At 35.7% G+C, this 18,718-nt stretch overlaps 1 protein-coding gene across 7 annotated transcripts in view; it reads left to right on the top strand.

The window, feature by feature from the left end:
• LOC108977552 (ubiquitin carboxyl-terminal hydrolase 46) overlaps positions 1 to 18,718 on the top strand; it is a 101,939-nt gene that overhangs the window by 54,772 nt on the left and 28,449 nt on the right. For 3 of the 7 annotated variants that reach the window (XM_018947274.1, XM_018947273.1, XM_018947271.1), the window contains exon 1: positions 9,489 to 10,228. The exons of 3 other annotated variants lie outside the window; for them this stretch is intronic. The gene's annotated coding sequence lies outside the window, so the exon portion shown is untranslated. Of the gene's footprint in view, positions 1 to 9,488; positions 10,229 to 18,718 lie in introns of those variants that run through there. One more of the 7 variants, XM_018947272.1, reaches the window with a different exon arrangement.

The raw sequence follows: 18,718 nt of genomic DNA, 5'->3' as shown, positions 1-18,718 counted from the left end.
TATCAGATTTGGCAATAAAAAAATATTTTTTCGAAAATAATTTTTCAAATAACTTTTTGCTAAAAACATTACTTCGAGAATAAAACATCTTAACTCAAAATTTTTAAAAAATTACAATTTCATAATTGAATTTCCAAAGCTTGATGTCTAAAAAGCAACCATAAATTTAGATTTTCAAAATGTAAGTATTTCGAAAACTAATCAAAAAATATATTTCTTCATTAGTAACACTGTCAGCTATTTATTATAGCATATTTTCAGGCGAATTGATTGAAGTGCGTTGCATTATTCTGAATTTACGATGAATTTTAATTCCATCTTGCCACACGAAGTCTAAACGTATAAACCCATGTAATGTTTTTACAAGAAACGACACACAAAAGTATACAAGCAATCAAAAATAACTCTCCCACAAGAGTGAGTGTACACTCATCTGCGCTCGCACACGGTCGGCTGCACCCGAGTAATGATGCCCCACAAGTGAATGCTTGAGGTTATGTTTGCTTTGGCGCTTAGGTTCCACATGCAGCGTAATAATTTGCTGCTGCCACAGCGCCATACACATTCTACTGATGATGATGAGAGTGTAGTATTCTTCTATTTTTATAATATTTGCTGATTGACGCTTGTGTGTGTGTGTGTATTTTCGTTGTTGTTTCGCGTTGAGTCGTCGTACTGCTGCTCTTGCGCTAGGTTACCTCCCACTGGCGGCAGCGACGAGTACAAAGTGCAGATTCGCAAAATTTATCCGCTTCATATATGTGTTTATGGATGTGTGTACTTATGCGTGTACATATGTATTTCACAGCATTTAGTGCGTACTTAGTAAGACGCCAAAGACCACCACCTTGACGCACCACACCTTAGCGCAGCGGCTATGGGTCCATCGAGTGTTCCGTGGCGCCCGCACAGCATCCCAAGTGTCAACGTCTTCAAAGGCCTCCTGCTGCAGCCAACACTTTTACACTTTTCCGAAGCGGTTAATGCATTTCGCTACAATCGTCTTTGGCCAAAGTTTGTAGCGGACCAGCTCATGGCTCTCGCATAAAATTTCTTTGTAAGCGCTATCGACGAAGCTCCCACCCGCAACGCCTTCCATAAGAAGCATGCTTCCTTTTTGTTTATATTATTCGATTTATTTTTGTATGTTGTAAGTATGTATGTATGTGTATACTTGCGAGCATCGTGTGCCCTAGCGCTTATCGTTAATTGAGTTTCTAGAAATTCGCTGCGTTTGCTCTTGCCACATGGGATGGCGCCACTTGCCACGTACTAAAATTTGTATGCACTTAGCTATGGCGAAAATTTGGAATAATAAAAATAATAAATTGAAACTATCTGCTGCAAGCAGGAGGTCTTGCTGCAAGCTAATGTAGTAAATAAAGTGCAATAACACGGCATGGCGTGAGTCATAGAACTTAACGTGCAATAACTAATGACCTCTTTGGAGTAGCTTCCTCGATGCTGATATCAATTGAGAGTAAAGCAATTATTTTTCATGGGTCATGTCTTAGCTAACTTAATCCTGAAGAAAAGTATATATTAATGCTGAATTTTACTAAAATACCTTGGAAAATCAATGCTGTCTCATTCTCAACATTTGTAGAGCTGCCAGTGCAGTTCTTCACGTATAAACTTTTTGAGGTTTCGGTTCTTAGATAGATAGACTCGAAAATTAAGACTTTGCATTGCGACCTATGTTCTATTGTGCCCTTACCTATATCACATATGGTCACAAAGGTCTTGCATCCTGAACCCAAACAATTCCAGGAACCTGCTGGTCGCGACTGAGGTGATGTGATCCCTGTCCACGTAGTTGGAACTTAGCGCTTGAGTCGGTCCTTACTAACCATTTAATATTGTTGCACTGCTACATACAGTCCCTTGTGAAGCCAGAAATAAAACTCAGATCTTATAAGGTGCGAAGTGACTTGTAGCCAAAACAATTCTGCTTAGCGGTTATTTCTATTCGTACCAGCTTACCGTCCCAGGAGATATCCCTACCTTGTCTTCTTCCACATAGCTTCTGCAACTTCCCTCTGGTGAAATTTCCAAACTTTCCGCATGAACACCGATGGAGCAGTGACCAGTTAGAGCTCCTACAGTTAGAAGATGTCTAGCTTTAGATACACAACAGGTAGATTGAAGGTTGGGGAATGCACTGCCCTCTCTCCTGTTATACAAAACTTCATTTAACCCAGTCAAATCAAAAAGACTGCTTCTGGGTTATTGGTTGTAGTTGGTTCTCTCACCGGATTCAATTCCCCGATACTTCTGTGAGTATGTGCTCTGGCGTCTCAGCATTTTGTTCGCAAAAGCGACACTGATCCATGGAACGGAACCAAAACTGCAGATGACACCGCAGCCTACAGTGACCTGTATAAAATCCCACTAGCTGCCTTAATTTGTTTCGTGGAAGAGCAATTAGTTTGTTGAACCGTTTTGTATCGAACTCCAGCACCCCTTGCCAGTAGCCTTCCTTTTTCCGAGTCTCCTCTCGTAAAATGCTTACGGTCGTATCGGACTGGTTGTCCCAGCGTCTTTCACCACGATCTCTCAAAAGGATCTTGCGACAGCACAACAAGTCCAGTTCTGACCAAGCTCCTGTGAATACCATTTATCTAGGTATGCTGCCTTTTATTGCTAGCACGCTAGCTTTGCAGTTAACTGAGATTCTGCGGTAGCCTCCGAACCATACTAATCTTATCACAAAGTGACTCGGTGCCCTTGGTAGCGATCCTTGAAGCTTGCTTTAACACTACAGCGGAGTAATGTTTTAGAAGCCTGAATATGTTACGTTAAGCCAGAGACCGTCTCTTTAAAAATTCTAGTTTGACCGACTTCTTAATGAATTTAACCCGCCTGCTCCTCAAACAAATCATTCATACAAATCAAACAGAGAGCTACCATTCTTTTCGTAAGTAAAATATGCTTGCTGCTCTGATTTCATTTAAATTACCGTTTCATCTTTTTACGTTATTACCATATTTTACTCCATTGCTTGGTCTTCTCCTAGTTTTTATATTTTTTATTTCGCTTTCCCTTATCGAATTCTTCTGCCCACGACCTCAAGCTGCCATCTGTCCATATTGTTTATTTCACGGGCATTGCTCATTCAACCAAACCGATCAAACAATTGCTGTCTAGTATATAAAAGATAATCGCGTAATCTGACAGCTCTTGGTGAATAGTACGACCGTTTAAGTGAATATGAGTGTGTATTCATTTATACATTTATTCAACGGTTTTCTGCTTCAATTGATGTTAATTGAAATTAATTCGCCAATGCTTATGTTCTTGCATATGTATGTATTATACGTGTATTTGCATATAAGTATTTATGTATGTATGAGTGTATATGTAGACAATACTGCTCTCGTACTCGTACTTATCTATAGCGCATGACCTTCACTTCTTTTTTTGCTTTATTGCAATTTGCAGTTGTTATGGGTATATATTGTACATATATACATATCATATAAATACATGAATAAAAGTGTTGAATTAAGTGGCAACCCACAATATTTTCAGCTCTTGTCATATCTTAATCTAATCTAAGTTTGATGTCTATGCGGTTATAATTTATTGAACATTACTTCTGTTGATTTAAAAGTTTCGAACAAGTGGCAACCCTGTTCAGAAATTATTTCGAACTAAAATCGTTCATAAATCTTCTGCTTTCAATAACCATATTGTGGTGTTTCTCATTTTATAAACGTTTGCCTTTACAAGTTTTCGAAAAGGTGGCAACTTTCAAACATTTTATTCAACACATAGCAGTATTTTAGCCAATAAAATAACAATCTTACAAATTTTCTTGATTTGACATTTTTTTTAAAAAGTTGGCAATCTTTTAATTTTACATTGTTCTCAAGTTAGTGAATATACTTACTGCGAAAAAAAATGCTAATATTCGAAAATAATTAATTCCAATCTCAAATATAGATTATATTGCCACTGTTTCGAAATATTTATTTACATTTATCATAAAATTTTACCTTTCTTTCAAATTTTGAAACCAAATAAAGTGCATGAACACATCTTTTTCATACCCTCAGTAGAGAAGATTACATATTTACGAACGGATTGAAGGGTGAAACTGGAGCAGGAGCTGGTTTCTTCTGTTGTAATCCATGCACAGAAGCCAGCTTTAAATTAAATGATTTCAACAACTCAGTCTTTCAGGCTGAAATTTCGAGTATAATAGAAAGTGCCAAGTGGGCTTCTGCTCTAACCAGCAAGGATGTCCGTAGTGCCAACATAAAGTCTTATTGCGTAAGGTTATGCAATTCGGTTAATTTAATGTGAATACCTGGTCATACAGGAATAGAAAGAAATTAAAAAGCAGACGAGCTGTCCCACTCGTAGGTATCTAGCTGGAGGTACTAGATTATTCAGTCTCATCAAGGGTTATTTGAAGTAATGGCCCCACATCTCAGGTCTTGGAACACAAGCAACACAAGGCATACCATAAAGTTATTTTGGAGGTAGTGTTGATGATGGACAGAGCAAAAAGCTGCTACTACTAGGCAAAAACCGAGCTTAGTATCATTGTAGGAGTCATCACAGAGCACCTACACATACAATACCACCTTCAGAAAATGGGAAAAGTGCGTTCGGCGGGATCGGTAGATTCCGGAGGATGATGAGATGCTGCAATGTTATCTACGCGGATGCCCAGCCATCAGCCGAATGAGAAGAAACATATTCTACTCCTCCCAGTACGCCAACTTAAGATACATTGGGCTGCTGTGGTGGAAAATAATCAAGTTGTTTTTATCAAATCCACTGAGTTGTTGGATAAGGCTCAACTTGGTTAATATCCGGCAACACAATTGACTTAATGATATTCAAAGTGCGTTGCTCATTCGCCTGCCCGTTCAACCAACCGAAGTACATATAGCATATACTTCATACTGCTTAGAACTGATTGATTTATTGTAAATATTTCAAAGCCTTTCCCTTTTTTTCCAATACTAAAACCAAAAATGGATTTGAGTTGTGACCAATACGAAATATAATCTCACATAAATTCTTTAACGCATGCGCCATAACAACTCTTAAGCAATAAATTGCACTTATCAACTAGCAGTAATGAAAAAATTATGTGCAGTGAAACAATTTATAGTGCATCTATCTATGTATTTCAAATGCATTATTTGCTTATTAAATCAAGCGTGACAGTATTTATGGGACAATGTTTTTATTAAATATTTCATTAGAAACTGAATTTATAGTCAAACAAAAAAACAAAGTGTCAGCAGTTCAGACGCAGAAGTGAAGCATGCTGTGTCGAACTGTTGGGGCGTTACGCCACAGCTGCCTTGGGGACCCCCAGCAAGTGTTACTTGTACGCAACATGCCCTCGTATACTGTACTACTGTACATGTGCATACTTCTGTGTGTAATTATGCAAGTGCTTAGGCATGTTTCGAAAATCTCCGGGGACTTCTTAAATTACATGAAATTGATAAAAGACGAACGTTTTTGACAGCCAATGTGTGTGACATGGCTGCTGGTGTAGCATAATTGTACAGTGGTGGCTGTGAAAGTTGGTGCGTTGCGATATTTTGTATATCATTATCTAAAATGCATGACAACGTATCATAAAAAAATCGAAATTTTTTTTATTGCTTACGATTCACTACATCATGTTACATACATATGGCATAAAATATTCAGCATCCGCTGTCAGTTATAACCAATATATAACCAATCTGTAATCATATATAACCGATATATAACCATTTTATAACCAAAACTCAAATTTCAAAAAGAGTGCTTTCTACTAGAACACTTTTCTTCGCCTATAAACTTGTGTGTTACGTTATTCGGGTGATCGGTTGCAAGTATTTCTCATATAAAACTTTTTTTAATTTCATCCTTCATTATGTTTTTCAATTATTTCAAGTGTTTCAGTCGAATTTTACAACTTTTTTGTTGCAATTACCGACCATTTTTTCTCATGTAGCCTTAAAATAACATGAATAAACCTGTTCGTTTGCTATCTGAAATACAGGTAGAAGAAAGAGGAAAGAGACTCCAAAGCTACTCACTGGGGTCCTTTTCGGCGCAGTCGATTTTAACTGCATTTATTACTCGAGATTTGTGGAAATTTCTTTATTTTTAAGATCTCTCTTTGAAAGTATTATACCCTTTTATGCAAAGTAGCTTCCCTTCAGTCTACTTTTGGCAGCCATTATAAAAACTTTACATGTATTGCAAATTTTTCCACAGAAATAAAAACAACAATAAATTCACTTTTATTGTCATCGTTCTGTCTGCTCCATGTAAGGGAAAGAAGAATACATGTGTTCGTCTCGCCACTCTCTAAATGTCGATTATTTCCCGAACGTTTGATATAACTATTATCCGTAGCTCACCTTTTAATCCCTGAAAAAGTCAACCGAAGTCCATTTTATGCTCAAATGTACAAAATTTTTCATTGACTTACATCTTTTCTTCTTAAAAAGGGTTATCATGCACACCACTGTAGGCGCGTGCCAATGCAACTCGTCGAACTTAAACGTTTGTCTTTTAAGGAAGACCTCTAAGGACCTCAATCAGTAGCGTAATATCCGTACCACTTGAGCGTGTCTGCCTTAAATCGCCTGTACACGCCTAAACGTGTGTGCGGGGAAATTTCAAATGTGTGAAATTTGTTAAATCGATTAAATTTGTTGTTTGCGTGTTTCCAGCTGCGTTTGCTCAGGGCACAAGACATATCCTTATGAGTGTGCGCGCATGCGCTGAAGCATGTCGGCACGCAGGCGGCAACACTAGTGACAAAGGCAAGTGCTACTGTTGTGCGCATTGTTCTGAGCTGCATTTACCACAGATACTTAAATTATCTTTAGAAATTTTGCCTCTGTATGCATAATTAACATAACAGATGCGTTTAAGTGTTACCATAATGTATTTGCTGGTTTTTATATACACATGTAATATAATAAAGTAAAGGAAGTACTTATATGCTGACATTTATGTTTATATATATACATATGTACATACATATACATGTACTCAGTGGAATGCCACAAGTGCTCTTCGGGTCATTAGGGTTGCTTATAAATCAATAAAAAGTCGAAGATGGAAGTGCATACTGTGTGTAAGTTATTAAAATTGTTTATGTATTTGTTATTGTTTCGAATATTTGCTCCATATCTGTATGCTATATGATCGCAGTCAACTCGTCGTTGCATCTTCGCTGGAGCGATAAGGCTACTGAGTCAGACAAGATATAAAAATACTTTATTGCATTCAAAACCATCTGCGCTCTGTTTATTAATCTGAAACACAATTTCTCTCTATATTTATTTCATTTATAATTTTATACCCTGTTAAGTTGGTTATGGGCTTTGTAACACCAAGAATGAAATGTCGGAGAGTCTATGAAAAATATAATAATTTTTCTTTTTTAGAGATATCGTCCTGATATTTTGCACACATAATTTTCTATCTAAAAAACTGCTAATTTATCGAAATCGTTTATATCGGACCGTTATAGCATATAGCTTTCATATAAATTTAACGATCCGAATCAAGCTCTTTTATGGACAGTTGTTTTATTTCACGAGTTATCTTCACGAAATTTGACACCGATTATTGTCCGACGCAATGCTACATTCTCCAAACAAATTGTTCAGATCGGATCACTATAACATATAGCTGCCATACAAACTGTCTGATCAAAATTAAGTTCTTGTATTGAAAATATTTTTATTTCTCGAGATATCAGCACGAAACTCGGCATAAATTATGTTCCTAAAGAATGCTACAATCTCCGAACAAATTGTTCAGATCGGATCACTATAACATATAGCTGTAATACAAACTGAACGACCAAATTATGTCTTGTATGAACAACTTCTTTATTGCTAGAGATATCTTCACGAAATTTCACATGTATTATTGTCCAAGTAGATGCTATAATCTCCGCAAAAATCGTTTACATCGGACTACTATAACATATAGCTGTAATACAAACTGAACGACCCAGACTAAGGTCTTGCATCGGAAACTTTTTTATTTCACGAGATATCAGCACGAAACTCGGCATAGATTATGCTCCTAAATAATGCTAAAATCTCCGAACAAATTGTTCAGTTTGGATCACTATAGCATATAGCTGTCATACAAACTGAACGATAAAAATCAAGCTATACATATATTTCTATTCTTCTGTGCTTTAAGAAATGAACCTGTTTAGGGTATTATAGCCTCAGCTCCTTTTTTTCTTGTTTTTGTTTTATTTTTTTTTTTAATAATTTTTTTATATTTTCCATTTGTGCCGCCTTCTTTTCTCTTCATTTCTTTTATTGTGTAGTAAAAGTCGTTGTTTTGTTATTATTGTACATGTTTTCTCTATCTGTGCTGTTTTTGTTATTTTTGAATCATCCGCAACAACAAGTGGTAATTATCTGCTTTTAATTATCAGTTACATTCCTGCGGTCTGCCGAATAACAACGCCTTTATCAGTCAGCTGTCTTGACAGGTAGTTAGTTATACTTTTACAGTTATGTATTTGTACGTAACATTGAGCGTATCGTCTATTTTTTTTAGTTCCACAGATAACAGTTACCATCCACTTGATAGTTTCAGCTTATCGCCGAGTGCTGTTGACTTAAGTGGTTTTCATTGGCAGCTACTCTGCGTGTTTGTGTGTGTGTATGTGTAAATAATCAAAATCTTGCCCCAAAGCGCTAATCAAAATCTACTCACATATGCACACATTAATAAAAAATATACACTACAAATATTTTCCTAGCTTCCATATGCTCTAATAAACGAACGAATCGAGAGCTTTTTGAACATTGCTCGTGCATCTTCTGTCATTGTGCTCCTCAAGCTGTTTTTCTATTCCTCTAGTTATGCGGCTCTCTAGGTGCTATGCTCTATGCCTCTCGAAAGCACAAAGAATTCTTGGTCAACCCACATTTCGGTTCCACATGCTCAGCGCTTTACGTTCGGCAGTGCACCGCCCGCTTGTACTTATTAATGCAATACAACAACAACACAAACAACATATATAACTTTTTGTTGTTTTAGATTTCCGTTAATTTGTTGTTCAATATTCTGCAATATCAGCTGCAACAACAATAGCCACAACATCAAAAACAACAACAACCACTCGTAGTTGTTCGAAATGCAAAAAAACCGTGTATTGGCGCACATTATAGTGCATAAGTCACAACAACAACAACAATGCCGTGCAGTGCAGCGGCGGCATTGCCAGCATCAGCCCACCACTGAAAGCCCTCTTGCTGTACAAAAGACCGGCAGTCGGGGAGGCCATGGCAGGCAGACAGGCAATTCAATCCACAGCCAACAACAGCAACAATATGCCCATCACATCGTTTGACTTATTTTCTATGTACTTTGCTTTCGTGTGCGTCTGTTTCTATGCATGTGTGTGTGTGCTGCTACAATTTCCACGAGTCTGCTATGCACTCGGTCGCTGGCTCGGCTTCAGTCTCCTTGAGCTTGTGGAACTGTGAAAATGTGTGACGCGTGATTTTCCTCAAACGCGACTTTCCGTGCCGTTTTGACTGATATTATTAAATATCTCTTTTATTTTCAACATTTCGTTTGGTGTTTTTAAATAATTTCGATAATATTTTCTATTTATACTTACGTAAACTTTATGTGCGTGCAACTGTGTGCTTCCATAGTACAACTGTGAAATCGAAGAAATTACGGAAAATTGTCGGACAATGTTTATTAGTCTGGAATCCTTCGCAGTCAATGACGCAGTTGAAGCGTAAATCGAAGGAAATTGAAACTTCAGCAGCAGACGTTGTGAATTTCAGTGCTGCAGAGTGCATAAAAATAACTATATGACATATTTACATTAGAACAAATGTCAAAAAAAAATTTTTTTAATTTATATATGAAACAAGTGTAGACGTGAGGTGTTTCAAAAAATATGTGCTTTTAAATGCACATAAAGAAAAATATAAATAAAGAGCGCAAAAAAACGTCTGTATGTAAGAGAAACCTTTGACTTTGTGCCAATGTATTTTTTAAAGTAAATACAGTGTGACGTCGTTCTAAGTGTGCGTTTTGTGCATAATTGTTACATACTGTTAAAAAAATAAAAAATATATATATTTATATACATATATGTATATGTTACATTGTAAACGACTCGAACGACTATGACAATACTAAGCAGCTGAATAATTTAATTAGACAAAAAAAAAAAGTATTGGTTAGTGGTAAACCGCAGGTATACGCAATTACTAATTAAAGTTTGAAAATTATTTGTTATTGATTTTAATTTGAAGAAATTAAGAAAAAAAAAATCAAGCTTATTAAATTTCGTCACTTTAAAAAATACTTATGAGTTCTCTTCCACATTACGCCATCACCAAAGAACTGTATGAGAATTAACGTGTTGAATGAAATTCTATAAATTCACAAAAAAAAAAAAAAAATAGAACATGATCTACATTAGATCAGTATAAAATATAAAATATGTTATATGTACATCCAACCATATACTGCCTCACACGCCTGCCACTATCTAGCTTTTCATGGGAAAAGCTCCAAACAATATAAACATTTTTTGTAATGATATTCGCTGTAAAAAATTATTTTAGGCGCATTTTTGTTTATATTTCCACACAGGCTTTTGTCTGTCGATTTTCTACGTATCTTTCCACCCTTTTATATATTTTTTATGCGCTTACAATAATCTCCCTCCCCTTCTTTTAATTTTTTTACTCGAGAATTTAAATTCTTTTCGCCTTTACTATCTATTCATTTGAGTTTTTTTCTCCACTTGTTTGTGTTCGCTACTATTCGTTAATGATTTCTTCATTAGCGTCTATTAAGCAGTTGCTTTGCCATTGGCGCTCAGCGGTTCTCAGTCTTATGCAAGCATAAATTGCGTAAGTGTTTGTTACTTAAGTCTCGAAAATGCTTTTGTCAAATAGGTTAAATCCATTTTATGATTAGTTTAAGGTGTTTACTATGCTTCGAATTTATAATGCTGCGAAATACCATTTATTGTAGTTGCTTGTTTACGGAAATGAAAGTGCCAGGCATTTGCTTGTAGTGTGAAAATAAAGAAAATCTTCATGCGAAACATTTATATATTCTCATGTTAGTTGTTTCGTTGAATTCCTTACTAATTTGTTTGTGTTTTGATTAATAAATTAGCTATAAACAGATTTAAAAAACTAATATTCTAAAAAATTAATTGAAGTTTGATTAGAAATACGAAAAGACTTTTTCGACTACTCGAATCGAAATTTGAGAGAGTGAGAGCGACCGCTTTTCAAGTTATTTAGACATATTCTTTATCAAATCTCGTCATAACGGTTTAAAAAATTGTGCCTTAGATTACTTACATAGAACTTCATATCGTACTTTAAATTTCAGTTCCATAATATCTCAACAATAACAGTCATCTATCATGATCTATCCTCAATACCTGAGTTTCAATGGCTTAAACGAGTTGTTTAAACATAAAGATTATTTTTCTCATTGTTTAAAAAAATTGAGTGCACATTCAGTCGTTGTCAAAGGTGCAAAGCTAATAATAGCGTTGTTCAAAGTCCCAAAATTGCTTTTCGCTGCCAGCAAAGTACAAGTAATTAAGTATTTTAGTTTTCTTTTTTCCCTTTTACCTTACAGATATATAAAATTCCTTTGTTTCTTACTTTTTATAATGTGTTTTGTTTTCAAAAATCCAAAGTTTCCATCAAATACAATATACTAAAGTGTGATCGATTTCGAGATTCCCTACTTTTATAAAGAAAAACCGCAGAAACTTTAAATTTAAGGGGGGAATGTTTATGATCATTGAAAGAAATATTGACTGGTGATGTTTTTTCTGGATGAAATGCCAGCTCTTCGTCCCGAATACGGCAATTTTGTTTGTTTATATACTTATTGAGTCAGAAATGGCCCTCATCGCGAAAAAAAATTTAGCTCGAAAACGTTGAATCTTCTTGGAACTTTTCAAAAGCTCATAGAGCCAAGCGATGTCGCTAGGAAAGGTCTAGCGGCTTCAGTGAAAAGTATTTCTACTTGGATCACACATTTTGTCTATAATTTTGTATATAAAACACTAGTTTAGAGTAATTTTGTGACTTTGCTGTTAGAGGCTGTTTCTCGCTGATTATGGGTTGCTAATTTTTCCTTCAGATTTGTTAAATAGTGTAATCAACTTCTTTACATTCCCAAGAAACTTTTTTAAGGCTCTTACCTTTTAAAAAAATGTTTATTTGCTGTAAAATCTTTATACAATTAATAATCTTTGTTTGCTCTAAAATCCACAATTAATTTTTATTATTTATGTTTTTTTTTAAATATTTTTTCTTTTCCTTTTATTTTGAAGTTTTTTCTATTTTTTATTATTTTATTTGTATTTATTTATTTTTTTTTATTTTGTTCATATTTTTATTTTTTTTCTTTTATTAACATTTTGTACTTAATTTTTGGGACATTTAAAATTTTTTTTCATTCATAATACTTTTTTCGTAATTTCTGCCACTTACTCAAATTTACATAATTTAATTATCTGCCCCACCCTGTATCGTATTGACCTCATAGCCTTTTACTTTTGTCACTCCCAAATTAACTAAAACACAGTGTGATGAAAATACGAAGAAAAGCGCGAAAATGATTGCTTCCGCATTCAACGCTAGAACTATCGAGCTATCAGCGATCTTTTCTTTAGCAAATATTTGAAAAACAAATAGAACATGAAAACAGAAATAAGCAACATAAAAGCACACCACAGCGCATTCGAAACAAACATAGACGCATACCAACACCAAACCATAGCATTTCTATTGCACACCATTTGCTTTTCATCGCATTCATCAACGTTTCCCTTTAGTACTTCATGTTGTTTTATTTTAAATTTGTTTTTTTATTTTGTTACTGTTTAATGCGCTGTCGATACAATTGGTCAGCAAATGAATGGAATATTGAGAACTGAAGATTTGATAAGTAAGAAGAATCTGTATTCGAATCACATTAAACGAAGGCATAGTTCTGGGGTACAAGGTCCATTGAAAGACATATTGTATTAAGTTTGTAAGCGACAGTCAGTAGATTTACAGTGGGCTTGCAGGCAACAGTAAGTGTTCCGCAGAACATTTCTCTCCAAAACTTTTAACGTCGACTCATCAGATGTAGTCGTCGTCCATGCCGCTGTACCCTATAGCAGGACGAGAATAATGAGTGACTGATAGAGTTTGGTTTCTGTTCGTCGAGAGAGGACTTTACTTCTCAATTGCCTACTCAGTCCGAAGTAGTACCTGTTGGCAATAGTTATTCTGCGTTGGATTTCGAGGCAGACATTGTTGAAGCTGTTAGTATATGAGTGAAGCGACATTTTTGAACGTCGAGAGTGGGATGTGTTTCCCAATTGTCTGCCGATACCAAAGTAGCAATATCATATTTTCGAAAGTCCCTCTTAAGGTTCTAAAGTTGCAAGGTAATGCATTACCCTCTGAAAGTCATTATTTTTTGTTGATTTTTTCACCTAGTTAGCTGCTCGAAAAGCGCAAAAGTTCTAAAATGCGAAATGAAATTCAGTGCGAAAATATTCAAATTATGCGTTTCCAGGCAACATTTTACTATGCTTGGGGGAATAAATATATTACATACGTGCAAAGTTGGTCATAAAAATGTTGCCATAATGCTCATGCCCATTTTTTACGAGTATGCTTGCTATTTGAAAAATCAGTCAGTGGCAGCTACAGCCGCAAACCACCGTTAATGGCAGGCAATGTACAGCATTTTTGCTGCAACAAATTGCCGGCGGCAATTAGAGGTGGGAAATTAGGCGATGCAACGAGCGTAGCGCATGCACTCACACACATAAATATGTACAAATGTATGCTCTTGTTTGCTGCTTGCGGTTGTGCATTTACATGCCTATTTACGTGTGTATTTTGCTCGCATCTTCACGTAGTCTTCGCAATTTTCTAAACATTTCAAAACATTGCTATTTTTATAAAATGCGGCAACATGCAACTTTTGGCGCGCAACTCCAACGTTGCATACGCTTTATGCACTATGCATACTCACACACATACACACATGCAATAAGCAGCTCCGAAATGCAATTTTATGCGCCTACATAAACATTTGCGTTGCGTATTTGCTATTTTTAAAGCTTTTTACACAGAAACTACTTTTCTTTTTACAAATAAGTGTATTTGTGTGCGTGTATGTGTGTGTGTGTGTGTTTATTTTGCTATTCAGTATTTTCCATTTCACTTTATCTATATTTGTATATTTGTACGTTGGCTTTCGCGCGCGATTTTTACTGCATTTTCTTATGGCTGTGGACACATGTTGGCTGCATTTTACCGTTAAAACTTGTGAAAGAGTCAAAACTAAACAAACGCGCCTAGAAATTGCAATAACTAAAAACTCAAATATAAAATAAGCTGCTATAAGTGAAAAAGCAACAACAATGCTATTGTAGTCGTGCTATTTACAACCACTGCGACAAAACCAACAAAAAGTACTACATAAAAACACATGTCAATAATATAGGCCAACTCGGCTGAAGTGCATTGAACTGCACAGCACTGTACTTCGATGTTAGGTGGTATGCCAATACCATATACATTTTTATACATAAATAAATACATAAATATATTTTAATACTTATGTCGAATAAGAACACAGGTGAAAGGTTTGGGAGGAGATATATGAAGGCTTTATTTAACTTTAATAACGGTAATTCGTTTACTTTTGCGAAAATGTTATCTTCTCCAGTTTGCATTAGCCTTAGATTTTCATAAATGAAATCTTTGCATCTTCCGTAAGATTGAAGGCTTTCATAAATGAAAGCTTGAAATATGAAAATATTTTTTAATCCTTATATCCAATAAGGGCGGGGAGAAAGGTTGAGGAGGCGATGTATGAAAGCTTTATTCAATTTTAATACTTTATTTGAGTGATATAACGGTAATTTGTTTACTTTTAAGAAAACTTAATATTCTGCAGTTTCCATAAGCTTCAGAGCTTTCATAAATGAATGACTTTAATATTTTATTTGACTGTTATAACTGTAATTCGTTTAGTTGTTAGAAAGTATTATCTTCTGCAGTTTGCATAAGCTTCCGAGCTGTCATTAATGAAAACTTTGTAGCTTCTCTATTCTTTAAAGCTTTCATAAGTAAAAACTTTGCAGCTTCCTTAAGCTTTAGAGCTTTCATAAATGAAAGCTTGAATAATTTCACACTGTATGCAATTGTATTAATTTTTAGACATATTTATGCCTAAAGTGAAAATTAAGATTTAATTACGATATTGTATGAAAAATGGCAGACGCTAGAGCTTTAGGTAATCTATTTAATCGGTTTTTTTGCAAGCTTTCACTATAATTATGTTGTTCTTTTCTTGCTCGCTCTGCGTTCAGCTATAGTTTTTACACTATTCCATAACTGCAAAAAATTTCACAGATAAAGAACTACTTTGGAGTTGAGCTTTTATTGTAAGAATGACATTTTTCTGTTAAAATTATCTTGGGAAAAAAAGACGATCATATCTAGAAGCGGCTACGATCAAAAGAAAGTCTTTGAACTACAACATAAGTATGAAAAACCCGAAAGAGCTTTTAATGCCTTATCCGCTTCTAGTTTTTATCGATTCTTTGATGAAAATAATTTTTTGGTGCTGAATAGTTAAGGTTGTCCTTTGTCAAGAATCTTACTTATTGGACTATCGTCATTAATGTAACATCTCATGAAATCCAAAAAAAAGCACAGTTGGTTCGAGAGCGTTTTCTCGCTTTTTTGCGCTTAACATTTAGTCAACAATTTTTGTAATATAACCAAGAAATATATAATTTCTAACCGAATTTTACTAAATTTCATCATTATCGTCACCAAACAAAATATTCAGCGTAACGAGTTGAGTCGATTTCGTCATATCGCTCTGTCTGTTTGCGTCTCTGTATATATGGGAACCAGACCCTGAGTTTTTGAGATATCGATCTGAAGTTGTGTACACGTCTTCTTATTCCCAAGAAGCACCACTTTTGACAGATTTGCCGATATCGGATCCCTATAGTATAAACTAAGTGATCAAAATTACGTTCTGGTATGGAAAACTTTTTTATTTCACCAGATATCTTAAAGATATTTAGCATGAGGTATTGTCCAAGGCAATGCTGCATTCTCCCAACATATAGTGCAGATCGAAGCACTCTATCATATAGCTGCCCTATAAACTGACTAATCAAAATTAAGTTCTGGTATGGAAAACTTTTTTATTTAACAAGCTATCTTCACGAAATTTTATATACATTATTGTTTGTGGTAACATTGCAATCTACGAACAAATCGTTCGGATCGGAGCAATATAACATATAGCTGCCATACAAGATTTTCGCTCAGAATCAAGTTCTTGTACGGCAACTTTTTAAATTTTAAAGAGGAGTATATTTTCCACGTAAACCAAGTGAACGTCTTTTCTTATTTTTAAACCACTTTCCTCCAACCTTAGCATCGCTGCTTCTAATCCGAAACATATGCACTTACATATGTCACTCCCCTTCAACTCGAAATGCGTGTCATCAATCAGAAAGTAATACTAACTGACTTTTTTGTTTGCTTGCCGCGTTTGAAGTTTACACATCATATCATATACAATTTCACAGAATAAATATGTACCTAATCTTTCTTCTAACCGGTTCTTTGGAAATTTTAAAGCCCTGCATACTGATAATTCAAGTAGTCATCATCATTACATATTTCTCATTGAAAGCATTTCCTTAATTCTTGACTCATCATTTCTACTGTCAATTCCACCGACGACTGTCTATGAAAGGGGCTGCGTGCCGTTCGACATCATTTCATAAACGCATGCTTCGTGAGTTTGGGCGCGTGTGCATGCTTAACTGCAATTCTGTGCTGCGATAAGGTCCACTTGAGCGGCGGCGAGCGAGTAAAAACGGTAATGACATAACCAATAATGCACTCAAGCATACATATATGTATGTTTGACTGTATATATATGTGCGTATCTATGCAGTTAGGTTGGCATGTAAATGGTGGCCGCTCAGCGGTGTCTTCACTTTCTGTTGCTGTAGCTGTAGCATAAAAATCGACTTCATTGAAAAGTTCAAATGTGATTGAACTTCACTATTTTCAAGTGAATTTCTGCGTGTCTGGGTGTGTGCTGTTGCATTGCGTGTACTTTACTTGTATTTGTTGTTGCTATTATTTGCGCTTAATTGCCATCATTTGCATGCGTTTGCAGCAGACAAGCCTGCACCAAGCAGCATCCTACGGCGCGTTGGCATCGATCGGCTTTAGTTACCTAGCTGGCTGGCCCTACATGCTGTGGCATGTAACTAGCATGCAAATGCAACTGCAATTACAATAACAATACGTCCAGCAACAGCAGCATCGCTTTAGCGCTGATCTCATCGCTGCTGTTGTCGTTGTTGTTACTGCTGCTGCTGCTCTTTCAGTTTATGCTGAGCAATTTGCCTTGCAGTTGGTTTCACTCACTTGTTTATTTATCTAGTTGTTGTTGTTGCCCACAGTTGGCAAGGTGCAAAATGCCAAATGCCATCAGCGTTGCGTACACAGCCCACTTGCATGAAGCAATTCATACACGACGCTAAGTGCTGATTATTGTAATTTGCTGATGATTTTCCCAAACGCTTTAAATGTGGCGTGAATTCGCATACAACAACACGCCATAGAACTGCAAATGCTTGCATTTATTTATATATGCGTGCAGATGCTCTCCCCTGCCTCCGCTAAGCACTCTTCACTAATTTTCGTTCACCTTCGGCGTTAGCACACACTGCGTATACGCAACCTGTCGTTCTGCTGCTGTGCTTGTGGCAAGTTAATGGCGGCAACAGCACTGCGGTAACTGCAATTTGTCACGTCTTGCTTTGTATGTTTTGTGCATTTCAGCACAGCATCAATATCTCCTCGATTTCGCTGCGCTTGTTTTCCTGCATTTCATTGCCGTTTTTCATGCGTTGCGTGCGTGCTGTGTGCGTGTTGCTCCTCATTGTGCTCGCACTAATATTCTTCAGTGCTGTATTTTTATTTTACGCCATCTTGTGTGTGGTTCTCGTTCTTATTAGCTGCAATTCAAGTAGTCTACAAATAAATTTATGCATACACACATTCATATAGATTATTAGTAAGCCCGTTTGTTTATGTTTGTGTTCTTATAATTTAATGTTTTTTGTATTTCTTGTTAATAGTTTTATTGCATTTTGCCATACAAGCAATCTGAGGTACATACGCACATGCTGCCTGGTTTGCGCTTTGATCATGAGTATTTGCTGTGTTCGCCTTTCTAAGCGAGTGCACGCAAAGAAGTCCAGTTACAACTACAATTTTTTATACCTTTACATATATATTATGTATTCACTTATGTGTTTATATGTTTGTTGCAAGCAGGCACTTTAGCTGTCATTGCGGCAGCGTTTTTGCATACAAACTTGCATTTATAAAGTGTGATGTTGCACAGCTATCCCTAGAGATATGAATGAGCTCGCATTCTTATGCGTGAGCATTTCGCTTATTGATCGCTGCTTCTGAGTTGTGGGGCCAATAGCAGTGAGAATATATTTTTTTTTTAATTTTTGGTATTTTTGTGGAGTTTTTAAATTTTATTTATTTAGTGCTTATACTTATTTTAGCTAATTTTTTTTATACTTAGTCTTTAAACCTTTAATTGTTTTTTGTTAATTTTTATTAAAATTGTTTAA

This window comes from Bactrocera latifrons, unplaced genomic scaffold (assembly GCF_001853355.1).
Source record: "Bactrocera latifrons isolate USDA-ARS-PBARC rearing strain unplaced genomic scaffold, ASM185335v1 scaffold_91, whole genome shotgun sequence".
Classification (NCBI taxonomy): Eukaryota; Metazoa; Arthropoda; class Insecta; order Diptera; family Tephritidae; genus Bactrocera; species Bactrocera latifrons.
Note: the sequence above shows the minus strand (reverse complement) of the source record. Positions and strands in the feature narration are given on the sequence as shown.